Genomic DNA, 12,523 nt, shown 5'->3' with positions numbered 1-12,523 from the left:
GACTTTACTATGAGTTTGTGTGTTTTTCTGTGATTTCAGATATTTTCGGGCTGAAATTGAGGGACCTGAGCAAAAATCTGATTCAGAGGCTGAAAAAGGACTGCAGATGCTGTTGGATTCTGACCTCCCTGCACTCGAAGTGGATTTTCTGGAGCTACAGAAGCCCAATTGGCGCGCTCTCAACGGCATTGGAAAGTAGACATCCTGGGCTTTCCAGCAATAGATGATAGTCCATACTTTGCTCGATATTTGATGGCCCAAACAGGCGTTCCAAGTCAGCTCAAGAATTCTGGTGTAAAACGCCGGAACTGGCACAAGAATGGGAGTTAAACGCCCAAACTGGCACAAAAGCTGGTATTTAACTCCAAGAAGAGTCTCTACACGAAAATAATTCAATGCTCAGCCCAAGCACACACCAAGTGGGTCTGGAAGTGGATTTTTATGTCATTTACTCATTTCTATAAACCCTAGCTACTAGTTCTCTATAAGTAGGACCTTTTGCTATTGTATTACAGGTCTTTTGATCACTTGAATCTTTTGATCATGTTTTTATGATTGAACCCTCTTTGGGAGGCTGGCCATTCGGCCATGCCTAGACCTTGTTCTTATGTATTTTCAACGGTGGAGTTTCTACACACCATAGATTAAGGTGTGGAGCTCTGCTGTACCTCGAGTATTAATGCAATTACTATTGTTCTTCTATTCAATTCAGCTTATTCTTGTTCTAAGATATTCATTCGCACCCAAGAACATGATGAATGTGATGATTATGTGACGCTCATCATCATTCTCACTTATGAATGCGTGCCTGACAACCATTTTCGTTCTACAAGCAAACAAGGCTTCAATGTTTATCTCTTGGATTTCTTAATCGGAATCTTCGTGGTATAAGCTAGAATTGATGGCAGCATTCAAGAGAATCCGGTAGGTCTAAACCTTGTCTGTGGTATTCTGAGTAGGATTCAAGGATTGAATGACTGTGACGAGCTTCAAACTCGCGATTGTGGGGCGTTAGTGACAGACGCAAAAGAATCACTGGATTCTATTCCGACATGATCGAGAACCGACAGCTGAAAAGCCGTGCTGTGACAGAGCGCGTTGAACATTTTCACTGAGAGGATGGGAGGTAGCCATTGACAACGGTGAAACCCTACATACAGCTTGCCATGGAAAGGAGTAAGAAGGATTGGATGAAGACAGTAGGAAAGCAGAGAGATGGAAGGGACAAAGCATCTCCATACACTTATCTGAAATTCTCACCAATGAATTACAAAAGTATCTTTATCTTTATTTTATGCTTTATTCATAAATCATCTATAACCATTTGAATCTGCCTTACTGAGATTTACAAGATGACCATAGCTTGCTTCATACCAACAATCTCCGTGGGATCGACCCTTACTCGCATAAGGTTTATTACTTAGACGACCCAATGCACTTGCTGGTTAGTTGTGCGAAGTTGTGATGAAGAATTGAGATTGCAATTGAGCGTACCATGTTGATTGCGCCATTGATGATCACAATTTCGTGCACCACTTAACATTAAACAACTGGCAAGACCATTGTATCTAAGGCATTGGTTTTTCTAAATGTTATTAAGGGATTTCATTGTGTATGGTTATGCTCGGACCAAAATGACCGATGAAGAATTAAGGAAAATGATTTGCAGAACTTTAACATGTAGAATTGACAAGAGGTTAATGCTATTTGGTAGCATCATGTACAAGTTCACCTGTTTCACTTTTCCCCATAGTTCTTTTTCATGTTGTAAATATTGATGGTTCTGAACTTTGCAGGGAAAGTTGTGAAGACAAAATGGATCAATTCTTGAAAAGATGTTTTTACCATTCTGGTCTGTATAACTCTGAGGATGATTTTTTAGACTTGGACTCCAAGCTGAAAGAAAAAGAGGTAACATTAACATATCAATGGTTTGTCTTTTATGCTATTTGGTTAAAACTTTTAACAAAAGTGTTCTTATCTCCTAAAATACCTCCTAAATATGCATCTCTACACCAGGTGGTGTCATACAATTTAAGGCATTTCACGATTACTAATAACTCTATCAATGATTTCATACTAACTAACATTAGATTGAGATGGTAAGTTCCTGCTTAGTAATTATTCTTGAGACTAATTCTTTACACTGCATGGTGGAAAAGATTCAAACAGGCTATTTTATTTGTCAATACCTCCAAATATATTTGTGGATGTGGTGAAATGTGCTAGCCTCAAAGCTTCTTCAAGAAATGGCTGGACAAGGGTTATTGTCGAAAAGCCATTTGGCCGTGACTCGGAATCATCAAGTGAGCTAACAAGATGTCTCAAGCAGTACCTAGCTGAATAATAAATATTCAGGTGCATATAGCTTTTCATTTTTCTTTCTAACCTTTACAAGCTAAAAATGAAAGTTGGTAAGAATTAAAATCATTTAGGATTGACCATTACTTGGGGAAGGAGCTTGTGGAGAATCTATCAGTGCTTCGTTTTTCAAATATTGTTTTCGAACCTCTATGGTGCCGGAACTACATTCGAAATGTGCAGCTAATATTTTTAGAGGATTTTGGAATAGAAGGAAGAGGAGGGTGAGTCACAGTCTCATACAAAACCTATTTATTCGTTGTGTTTTACAAACAAAACCATACTTCATTGTCTTAGTTTTTTTCTCCATTTATTTTGATAAATGTGGAATCATTCGCGATATAATGCAAAATCACCTTCTGCAAATACTAGCCTTGTTTGCAATGGAAACTCCTGTGAGCTTGGATGCCGAGGAAATCAGAAATGAAAAGGTAAGTCTTATAAATTTAAACCTCGAAATTGAGATTATGAGCTAAGTTTTATGATTCAAGATCACTAAAGCTCCAAGAGTTTAGGTGAACTCTAGAGTTTGATAACCTTTGAACTTGATGATGATGCTTTATTAATTGATCAATTCTGTTAAATGATTACACTTAAGATTGTTGTCTCAAACTCAGGTGAAAGTTCTTAGATCAATGAGACCAATTCAGTTAGAAGATGTTGTTGTTGGTCAATATAAGGGCCGCACTTTTCATCGACAATGCAAGATGGGATGGAGTTCTTTTTCTCATGAAAGCTGGCAAGGCTCTCCATACTAAATGGTATTAAATATTTCCTTTCCAATTTTTTTGGGTTGCCGACAACATTATTGTTTCTTAATTATGTCTATACAGATTTGGGGTTAGTGATACTTGATGAAACTGATGCATGAAAACTTGTCTCTCAACAAATTTTCCTTCGGCAAGTATACCAAATTGTCGTCAAGTAAAACTCACAATAGAGTGAGGTCGAATCCCACAAGGATTGATTGGTCAAGAAATTTTAGTTAGAAGAATATGCTAGTTGAGCTAAATAGAATTTGGATTGAGATGCAGAAATTTAAATGACTGGAAAGTAAATAACAGAAATTAAAGTGCAGAATCTTAAATGGGGCTTTGGGGTAATGAGCATGAAATTAAATGGCAGAAAGTAAAGAGAATGGGTAAGATCAGAAATGGAGAAATCATTGGGTTCAGGAGATGTTGCTTTCTCCGGATCAAGTTCATTCTCATCTCTTCCTCAATCAATGCATTCATTGATCTCCTTGGCAATCTTAAGTGATTGGATCCCAATTCCTTGGCAATCCAATCTCTCTAAGCTTGAACAATTGCCCAATTCCTTGATTTAATTGCTCATGGGAAGAGATGAAGTGTGATCACTGATTATACCACATGTATTTCCAAATCAAAGTGTTGGGAGGATTACATGTCACTATATCCACCCAGACCCCAATTTGGTCCAACATGAGAAAGCATTTCTAGCATGATCTCCTCATCCCTTTTCCAAGGCTCAAAGGAGATCCAATTATGGAGAGTTTCTTTTCCAAGACAACTAACCAATTGAATGAAGATCGAAAGCTTTCTAGTAAGATCAAGAGAAAAGAAAGAAGAAAAAGAATGAAAACTATAATTGATCCATCAAATTACAACAGAGCTCCCTAACCCAATGAAAGGGGTTTAGTTGTTCATAGGTCTAGAAATGAAAAATGGCATAAAAGAAGAATCCATGCTAAAAGTGCAGAAAAGTAAATCTATAGAGAGTAGTTCCCAAAAGTGCCAAGCTTCTCTATAGTTCAAAACTACTCCTATATATACTACTCCTCTTGATCTTCTAGTGAGTTCTTCAAGTCTTGGATGTGGGCTTTGGATCTTGAGCTGAAGCAGTTCTCATCTTGGGTGGGCCCAACTTGTAGAGAAATATGAAGTAGGCTTTGGGTATTTAGTAGGATTTAATGTTGAGTGCCATTGTGGGTTCGAGAACGTTAGTGGCATTCACTTTTTCCACTAACGTTCCACCTTCATATATCCACGTTAAATCCAACGTTGGTGGTCTTAACGTGACCACTAACGTTGCTTTCTCAAATTTTGGCCAACATTATTGGGACTCACTTTTCCCAATAACGTTGGCTTGTACCCCTTCGCGAACGTAAATGGGAATCACTTTTCCTATTAATGTTGCTTAGTGCCCCTTTGTTCCTACGTTAGAGTCCACATTAGTATAGCTAACGTGACTCTTAACGTAGGTATGATCCACCTTCGAGAGCGTTAGTGACACTCACCTTTGTCACTAACGCTCCAAATGCCACATTCTCTACGTTGGAACTCACGTTAACTAAGTTAACGTGGCTCTTAACGTAGTAGTGATGCCATTTTCCAACGTTATTAACAAAAGTGAGTGTCACTAACGTTGGCTCTTTGATCTCAACTCCACGTTAACTTTCACGTTAATAGTCTTAACGTGAAAGTTAACGTAGGCAATGCTAGTTGGTCCAACGTTAGTGACAAAAGTGAGTGTCACTAACCTTGGCTTTTATTTTCCTCTTCCACGTTAGAGTTCACGTTAACTAAGTTAACGTGACTCTTAACGTGGATCATTGCCAAGTTCTCCAATGTTAGTGGTGTTCACTTTTACCACTAACGTTGGAGGAAAACGTTATTGGTAATCACATTTTCTCTTAACGTTGGAGTTCCTTTTTCTTCTATGTTAACTACCACATTAACTTAGTTAATGTGGCAAGTAACGTGAGCTTTGGATGGCTTCCCAGGCGTTATTGGTGATCACTTTTCTCATTAACGTTGCAAGCTTTACCATTCCACGTTAGTGTTCACGTTAACTAGGTTAACGTGAATACTAACGTGGTTCTTCCTTGCTTCCTTTGCCCTGAAAACAAGCAATTAAAGTACATCAAAGCTCTAGCCAAAGTCATGAGATTATGTATCATCAATTTATCATGCAATTCTAGCAAAATACTCATGAAATTATGCAAAGTTCACAAAAATTGCTTGAATCAATGTGTAAGTGTAATTTCATCCAAAACTTGCCTTATTCACTAAGAAAATGCATGAAACTACCCTAAAATAATAAAGAAAAGGTCAGTGAAACTGGCCTAGATGCCCTGGCATCACAACACCAAACTTAAAGCTTGCTTGTCCCTAAGCAAGTACTGAAGCATAAGAAGAATGAAATGAAATAACAAGAAGATAAAATAGAAGTAGCTTTCCTGGTTTATGGGGTTTCATGCATAGCAACTTAGGTTCTTTCCCTTTAGGTTTCAAGCCTTTATCAAATCCTTAGTCACTTTCTTGATTGCACTCTTTGAGACTTCTTTCTTATTGATCCTTCCTTCTTTTTCAAAGTTTATTTTTCTTTTTGCTAAGTGCTTTGTAAGAGGGCGACTCTTTATGATAAGCACTAAGTGTTTTGTAGCAAAGGTTACTCTTGATAGTGGACTTTCAGCTGATAATCCCGGATTAGTTAATCCAAGTTACCAATTGATAATGCACCCCTAAGAGCTTATTCATCCAAGTATATCCTTTGTACATAGACACCACAGACACATGCCTCAATTTTGAAACCCTTGATGCCTAGCATTGTTTCTTATTGTGTTTCTTTCTTTTTCACTTTTATTGCTCTTTCTCTTTTCTTATTGGGATCTTATTGTTTAGCTAGTCTCAAAGGGTGTGTCTCAAACAAAGGACTTAGGATAGATAGTTGCTTTCTTTCCTTCTTTGGTGAACCAACTTAGCTTACTAATCAACCTACCACAAACATTCAGAATGTACTTCACAAAATACTCCACTCTTGTTCTTTTCATAACATTTTCTTTTTGATTAACTTAAAGAGACAAGCATACAAGTAAGAAAGGTGAAAGTAAACACTCAAGACATTAAGCTAGCACACTTAAATGTGAATAAAGAGGAATAAGTAAAAGATGCAGGTTCTATTCAATCATTTTTTTACTTTGAGTTCTGCAGTTCGAGATGGGTTGAAACAACCTTATGATATCTTCCTTGGTATTCTCGTCCTAATATTTGCATCCCTGTCTGTTTCCTCGGATGCTGGGGTATGCTCATTCCCTGAGATTGATTGAATTCCTGCAACACTATTAAAAGTTTCTTGTTCTCCAAGTACTCGAAATAGGGTTAGCCCGCATGTATGCTTGTGAGCTTCAGAACTTAACTTGGTGTGTGAACACCAAACTTAGTTCTTTGCTTACTTGACAAAATTGGATGCATGTAAGAACCTTGTGTGCTTTTTATTAAGAAACAACTATGAGCAAAAAAAAAAAAAAGAAGATAATCTATATCTTAGAGGTTAAGCCTCTGTCAAGTAGGTTCTCTAATTGCTAGAGGGATGCTTCATCACTAAGGGTTGCAATGCACTCTTCAACTGGAGTTTTGGTGGAACACCAAACTTAGAGCCCTATACTCACCCTTGAATTGTTTTTGGTGTGTAACACCAAATTTATTTCCTCACACTATAGAGAATCCAACTTGAAATTTTTATTGAAAGACTTATGAAAAGAGAATTACCTCAGGTTGCGTTGCCTCCCAACAAAGCGCTTTTTTAGCGTCGCTAGCTCGACGATTCTTTCCTTAGTTGAGGTTGTACTTCTGTTTGGGGGGTCTACCCCATGCTACCCAAGTAGTGTTTGAGTCTTTGTCCATTCACAGTGAATCTTCTCTTTGAGCCTTCTTCCATTATTTCTATGTGTCCGTAAGGTGAGACTTTTGTGACTAGGAAGGGTCCCGACCATCTTGATTTGAGTTTCCCAGGAAAGAGTTTCAGTCTAGAGTTGTAGAGAAGCACATGTTGCCCTTCTTCGAAACTTTCGGGTACCAAATTGAGATCATGTCTCCTTTTTTCTTTTTCCTTATAGATCTTGGTATTTTCATAGGCTTGAGATCTAAATTCTTCCAATTCATGAAGCTGCAGAACCCTTTTTTCACCAGCAGCAGTGCTATCTAGGTTCAGTGTTTTAAGGGCCCAGGAGGCCTTGTGCTATAGCTCTAACGGCAAGTGACAAGCCTTACCATACACCAGTTGATATGGGGACATCCCAATTGGTGTTTTGAAGGCTGTCCTGTATGCACAAAGAGCATCATCTAGCTTCTTCGCCGAGTCCTTTCTTGATATCCCCACAGTCTTTTCCAAAATCCTTTTCTACTCTCGGTTAGATATCTCTATTTGTCCACTTGTTTGGGGATAATAAGGTATGGCAACCATATGCTTCATCCCATATCACAGGAGTAGGGCTTCCAATGGTCTATTGCAGAAATGGCTCCCTCCATCACTGATGAGCGCTCGTGGGACTCCAAACCTGGTGAAGATATTTCTTCGAAGAAAGTTTATGACTACCTTATTGTCATTAGTTGGGGTCGCCACTGCCTCCACCCACTTAGATACATAGTCTACTGCCACCAAGATAAACTTGTTTGAATATGAGGGTGGGAATGGTCCCATGAAATCGATTCCCCATACATCAAATAGTTCAAGTTCTAGAATGTATTGCTGTGGCATCTCATTTCTCTTGGGTAGGTTGCCAGCCCTTTGGCATTCGTTGCAGCTTATCACCAATTCCTCAGCATCTTTGAAGATAGTAGGCCAGAAGAACCCACATTGCAGCACCTTTGCGGCGGTTCTTTCTCCTCCAAAGTAACCTCCATAACTAGCACTATGACAATTCCACAGGACCCTTCGTCCTTCTTCCTCTGAGATGCACCTCCTAAGGATTCCATCTGAGCATTTCTTAAAGAGATAGGGTTCATCCCAAATGAAATACTTGGCATCATTGATGAGTTTCCTTCTTTGATATTTGTTGATTCCAGGGGGTAAGTCACCGGCTGCTTTAAAATTGGCAATATCCGTAAACCATGGTGCTTTATGAATCATCATTAGCTGCTCATCTGGGAAGAATTCATTTACACTTGTATCATGGGCATCATCCTTCTTACAAGGGATTCTGGATAGATGGTCTGCCACTTTATTCTCCACACCCTTTTTGTCTCTAATTTCAATGTTGAACTCCTGCAACAATAAGATCCATCTGATTAATCTTGGTTTTGACTCTTGCTTGGTAAATAGATATTTGAGTGTTGTGTGATCAGTGAAAACAATAACTTTAGAGCCAATAAGATATGATCTAAATTTGTCAAATGCAAAAACTATTGCCAGCAACTCCTTTTCTGTAGTGGTATAATTCTTTTGAGTATCATTAAGGACCTTGCTGGCATAGTATATCACATGCACCAAACTTTCTTTTCTCTGTCCTAACACTGCCCTAACTACAAAATCAGATGCATCACACATCAGTTCGAATGGTAAATTCCAATCAGGAGGGGTGATGATAGGAGCTGAGGATAGCCTCTTTTTCAAGTTTTCAAATGCTAGCATGCATTTCTCATAAAAAATAAATGGTGTATCAAACATTAGGAGATTGCTTAAGGGCTTGGCTATCTTTGAAAAATCTTTAATAAACCTTCTGTAGAAGCCAACATGTCCCAAAAAGCTCCTAATCGCCTTGACATCACTTGGTGTAGGTAACTTTTCAATTAGCTCCACCTTAGCTCTGTCTACCTCAATGCCTTGATTAGAAACTTTATGGCCAAGAACTATTCCCTCTGTCACCATGAAATGACATTTTTCCCAGTTCAAGACTAAATTGATTTCTTGACATCTTTTCAATACCAAGGCAAGATGGTTTAGGCAATTAGGGAAGGAATCTCCAAATACTGAGAAGTCATCCATGAAAAATTCAATGAACTTCTCTATTATATCTGAAAAGATGGAGAGCATGCAGCGTTGAAAAGTCGCTGGTGCATTACATAGCCCAAATGGCATGCGCCTGTAGGCAAACACTCCATATGGGCATGTGAATGATGTTTTCTCTTGGTCTCTTGGATCAACCACTATTTGGTTATATCCTGAATAACCATCTAGAAAACAATAATATGCATGTCCCGCAAGTCTTTCCAACATTTGATCCATGAAGGGAAGTGGAAAATGATCTTTTCTTGTGGCTTCATTGAGCTTCCTATAGTCAATACACATTCTCCAGCCTGTGATGGTTCTTGTAGGGATTAGCTCATTCCTTTCGTTCGGCACCACAGTGATTCCTCCTTTCTTGGGAACCACTTGAACTGGACTGACCCATTGGCTATCTGAAATTGGATAGATTACTCCACCCTGCCACAATTTTATAACTTCTTTCTGCACTACTTCCTTCATTGCTGGATTCAACCTTCTTTGGGGCTGAATGGATGGTTTGGCACCTTCTTCCAGGAGCATCTTATGCATGCATATGGCTGAACTGATTCCTTTCAAGTCAGCAAGTGTCCATCCAATGGCATCCTTATGCTTTCACAAGACTTGAAGCAACTCTTCCTCTTATTCTTGGCTGAGGGCTGAATTTATGATCACTGGATAACTTTTATTTTCTCCCAAGTATGCATATTTGAGAGTGGTTGGCAGTGCTTTAAGCTCCAGTTTGGGCACTTCTTTTCCTTCCTCCTTTTCTTCTAGCATGCCTTGAACATGTATTTCAGCGGCTCCAGCTTCTTCGCTTGCTGCTAATTCTTCTTCTGTTGATGCTTCAAGTTCTTCTTCAAGAGTTTCTTGTACCAAAGCTTCTACGGAGTCCAATCTCATGCATTTTTCCAATGAGTTGTGTGGGTAATTCATGGCCTTAAACACATTGAATGTCATTTTCTCTTCATGTAATCTAAGGACAAGTTCACCCTTTTGGACATCAATAATGGCTCCAGCAGTGGCTAAGAATGGTCTTCCCAGGATGATGGAAGTCTTAACTCCTTCCTACATGTCTAATACCACGAAATCTGCTAGAAAGATGAAGTCTCCCACCTTCACCAACAGATCTTCTACTATCCCATGGGGAAATTTGAATGATCTATCTGCTAGTTGCAGAGCCATTCTTGTTGGTTTGGCTTCCTCAATCTTTATTTTTTTCATCATTGCTAGAGACATTAGGTTTACGCTGGCTCCTAGATCACATAAAGCCTTTTCCACAGTGATTTCCCCAACGATACAAGGGATTTGGAAACTCTCAGGATCCTTCAATTTCTGGGGCAATTTGTGTTGGATGATGGCGTTGCATTCTTCCGTGAGCACCACGGTCTCATTATTCTTCCAGCTTCTCTTCTTGGTCATCAATTCCTTCAAGAACTTGGCATAGAGTGGCATTTTCTCTATTGCTTCAGCAAAGGGTATGTTTATTTGTAGTTTCTTGAAGATTTTCAAGAATCTTGAGAATTGGTTGTCCTCTCTCCTCTTCTTTAATTGCAGCTGCTGGGGATATGGAGCCTTTGAGAAGCATGGTTTGAGTGCTTCTCCTTCTTGATGTGGCTTAGGGTTTGAGGGTTGAGCTTCCTCATGTCCTTTGTTTTCTTCATCCAATTTCTTCTCTAGTGGTTTCTTGTGGGTCTCCTTCAATTCCTTTCCACTTCTGAGGGTGATAGCTTGACATTCCTCCTTTGGTATTGAGTTAATATTGCTGCAATTGTTGTGTCCAGGGACTTGCTTGAATAAGAACTCAATCTGTGTTTCCAGTTTCTTGATGGCAGCATCTTGATTCTGCATGTTGGATTGCACTTCTTCCCGGAAAGCTTTACTATCTTGAATTTCCTTGCATAAGTTTTCAAGTAGAGCCTCAATCTTAGAGAGCCTATCATCTGTTAATGTTGGTGGGTTGAGATTAGGTAGTTGAGAAGGTTGGTTAGATGGATGTTGGTAATATCTCTATGAGGTATTTTGATGAGTTGCATTGTTGTTGGAGTTGAGGTTGTGGCGTCTCTGATCTTGCCCTTGGTCTTGTTGGTTTCCCCATCCAAAGTTGGGGTGATTTCTCCATCCAGAGTTGTAAGTTTTGGAGTATGGATCATGGACTTGTCTAGGTAAGTTTCCAACATAGTTAGCTTGCTCCCAATCACCTTCTTCTCCTATATTTACTCCTTCTTGAGCTGATGATGAGGTGATGGCTGCTGCAACTTGGTTCTCCTTCACCTTCTTAGTAAGATCTACTAGCTGCTTGGTAATCATCTTGTTTTGAGCTAACAATGCATTCATGTGGTTCAGCTCTATTACTCCTCTGGTGTTACTTCTTTTGGAGGCATAGAAGTAGTCATTTTCAGCAACTGTTTCAATGACATCTATGGCTTCTTCAATGGTTTTCTTCTTGTTTAGAGAGCTCCTGATGAATGATCCACAACCTTCTTTGACTCATAGGAAAGACCTTCATAGAAGATGTGAAGTTGAACCCACTCATTAAACATCTCTGGTGGGCATCTTCTTGTTAGGTCTTTGAATCTCTCCCATGCTTCATAAAGTGTCTCACCATCTTGTTGTCTAAAAGTTTGCACCTCAGCTCTTAGCCTATTGATCCTTTGAGGAGGGTAAAATCTTGCCAAAAACTTGTTCACCACTTCTTCCCAATTAGTTAAGCTCTCCTTTGGGAAGGATTCAAGCCATTTGGATGCCTTGTCCCTGAGTGAAAAAGGGAACAAGAGCAACCTATAGACATCTGGATGGACTCCATTGCACTTCACAGTGTCATAAATCCTCAGGAAGGTGGTTAAATGTTGATTAGGATCTTCTTGAGCACCTCCTCCAAATGAGCAATTACTCTGCACAAGAGTGATGAGCTGGGGTTTTAGTTCAAAATTGTTGGCATATATGGTGGACTTCTGAATGCTGCTTCCACAGTTTCTTGGATTATGATTGATATAGGATCCTAAAACTCTCCTTTCTTGCCCAGCACGGTTTGCATGGCCTCCTCTGGCATGATTATGAACTTCTTCTTCATGATTGTTCTCCATATTTTCTTCTATGTTGGGTTCAAAATACTCTTCCTCTTCTTCCTCAGCACCAATAATCCTTTTCCCTCTTGCTTCCCTTCTTAGTCTCCAAAGGGTTTTTTCAGATTCTGAATCAAAGGATGTTGAAACTCCTTCTTTTCTCGCTGTCATACAATAAACAAATTACACAACAGGAGATAAAATGAAGAAACTATTCTAGTTAGAGTAATTGTTAGTGTGAGTGATGCAAATTATCAAACAGTTAGTGGGTTAGTGAGCAGAATTGTAATCAACTAAAGAAAGAAAGAACAGAAAATTAAAAGGGTGCAAGGGATGAGGAAGAAATTAACACAAACTAAAGGAAATTGACTGAA

At 39.1% G+C, this 12,523-nt stretch overlaps 1 non-coding gene and 1 pseudogene across 1 annotated transcript; both read left to right on the top strand.

The window, feature by feature from the left end:
- Positions 1-1,589: 1,589 nt before the first annotated feature.
- On the top strand, positions 1,590-3,129 carry LOC110273010 (glucose-6-phosphate 1-dehydrogenase 1, chloroplastic-like; annotated as a pseudogene).
- An 8,492-nt stretch (positions 3,130-11,621) lies between these two features.
- On the top strand, positions 11,622-11,729 carry LOC127739803 (small nucleolar RNA R71). Its single transcript, XR_008000545.1, has one exon. It is a non-coding gene; the product is annotated as a small nucleolar RNA R71 (small nucleolar RNA).
- The last annotated feature ends 794 nt before the right edge of the window (positions 11,730-12,523 follow it).

The sequence above is a fragment of the Arachis duranensis genome, chromosome 6 (genome assembly GCF_000817695.3).
Source record: "Arachis duranensis cultivar V14167 chromosome 6, aradu.V14167.gnm2.J7QH, whole genome shotgun sequence".
Taxonomy (NCBI): domain Eukaryota; kingdom Viridiplantae; phylum Streptophyta; class Magnoliopsida; order Fabales; family Fabaceae; genus Arachis; species Arachis duranensis.
This window is presented reverse-complemented; position numbering and strand designations above follow the sequence as displayed.